Below are 2,360 nucleotides of genomic sequence, written 5' to 3'. Positions count from 1 at the left end.
TAGATTCTAGAAGAGTAATAAAAATAACATTTTAAAAAGTACACAATTGAAAGGAGCAAAACTATATTTAAAATGGATTACAAGGAAAGGAGTGCAATTCAGGGAATTACCGCAGCAGATAAAACAAATTTGTGAATTGCTATGAGACTTTTTGACACATTGTTTTTGGGGGTGTATGTAAAATATTTCACTGAATCAAGTCTATCAGTGAGTATATCAGATAGAGGGGAGCTGCCCTGTCTAGGCATTGGGATGCCTGTGCCTTTAAGAACCCAGCCCTAGGAAGCCTGTGCTGAGACCTAGTCTGTCCTGTGAGAGAGGAAATAAAAAAGCCCCTCTGCCCTTAACCCTGTTTTTGCACACATGGCAGGTAGCTTATCCCATCAGGGTAACTGTCACTCCCCTCTCTGTCCCTCCCCATGCAGGGGTTTTGCCACCCTCTGGCAGCCCCTCACCCCTGGGTTTAACCCTGCCTGCAACTCCCCCTCTGATTTTGCCTCTCTCCTGCCCCTGCCTCCAGCTGCTTGACCCCCCTGGCCAGTTAATTTCTGCCCCCTGCTCAAACCCTGCCCACCCACTCACCCTCCCCCCCTCCGATTTGCCCCCTTTAATCCCTGTTAAGAGCAGGCAGCAGAATCTGATTCCTAGTGAGGGCAGCAGCTTCAGCAGATGTTACTGAGCATGCTCAGTTGGTGTGCTCCCGCACTGTAGAACATAAGCAGCAAATTCTGTCAGAGAGAAGTTTCTGACACTACAAGCAAATTAGCACAAAATAACACAACCTGCAACTGCTAAAGAAACCCCTAAAACTGTCAGTTATAAATAGCCCAGTTGGGCTGGAAAACCACAGTCAATACAAAAGAAGTTTACAAAATCACAAGAGACAGCCCTCATGAAGCCAGTAGGTTAATTTGTTATTAGTCATGTTTCATTTGGGCAGCGTGTGATGACCTCTAGTGGTGTGAAAACCATAAAGGTATCTTTCTCCAAACTAGGAAATGAGAGATTTAGGGAAATATATTTCTCTCCCAAGTATCAATTATGAAGAAGACATCATTGGAATAAAGATTTAGATTGTTGGCACATTACAGTACATTGTCAGAATGTCTTCCTTGTTAGGTCTTGTTGCTGCAACATGTCATTGATAGTAATGTGTATCTTCAACTAGTGCTAACTTTCTTATTTTTGACTCCCTACAGCTACAGATCGTCTGTTACATTAATTTCAAAAGGCTAAATGAGAGGTCTAGGCAAATTGTTTTCTCTCCCTTGAACATAAGAACGGCCATACCAAAGGTCCATCTAGCCCAGTACCCTGTCTTCTGACCATGGCCAATACTGGGTGCTTCGGAGGGAATGAATAAATCAGGTGGTCAGGTGATCCATCCCGTCACCCATTCCCAGCTTCTGGCAAACAGAGGCTAAGGACTCCATCCCTGCCCATCCTGGCTAATAGACATTGATGGACCTATCCTCCAGGAACTTATCTAGATCTGTTTTGAACCCTGTTATAAGCTTGGCCTTCCCAACATCCTCAGGCAAAGAGTTCCACAGGTTGACTGCATTGTGTGAAGAAATACTTTCTTTTGTTTGTTTTAAATCAGCTGCCTATTAATTTCATTTGGTGACCCCCTAGTTCATGTGTTATGAGTAAATAACACTTCCTTATTTACTTTCTCCACACCAATCATGATTTTATAGACCTCTATCATATTCCCCCCCCTTAGTCATCTGTTTTCCAAGCTGAAAAGTCCCAGTCTTATTAATCGCTCCTCATATGGAAGCTTTTCCATATCCCAATCATTTTTGTGGCCCTTTTCTGTACCTTTTCCAATTCCAATATATCTATTTTGAAATGGGGCGACCACATCCACACAAAGTATTCAAGATGTGGGCATACCATGAATTTATATAGAGGCAATAAAATATTTTTTATCTTATTATCTATCACTTTCCTAATGATTTCCAACATTCGGTTAGCTTTTTTGACTGCTGCTGCACATTGAGTTGATGTTTTCAGAGAACTATCCACAATCACTCCAAGATCTCTTTCTTCAGTGGTAACGGCTAGTTTAGACCCCATCATTTTATATGTAGAGTTGGGATTAGGTTTTCCAATGTGCAATACTTTGCATTTATCAACATTGAATTTCAACTGCCATTTTATTGCCCAGTTGTCAGTTTTCCTAGATCCCTTTGTAACTCTTCTCAGTCTACTTTGGACTTAACTATCTTAAATAGTTTTATATCATCTGCAAATGTTTCCACTTCACTATTTACCCCTTTTCCAGATCATTTGTAATATGTTGAACAGTACTGGTCCCAGTACAGATCCCATGGGGGACACCACTATTTACCTTT

The sequence above is a fragment of the Chrysemys picta genome, chromosome 6, assembly GCF_011386835.1.
Source record: "Chrysemys picta bellii isolate R12L10 chromosome 6, ASM1138683v2, whole genome shotgun sequence".
Classification (NCBI taxonomy): domain Eukaryota; kingdom Metazoa; phylum Chordata; order Testudines; family Emydidae; genus Chrysemys; species Chrysemys picta.
This window is presented reverse-complemented; position numbering follows the sequence as displayed.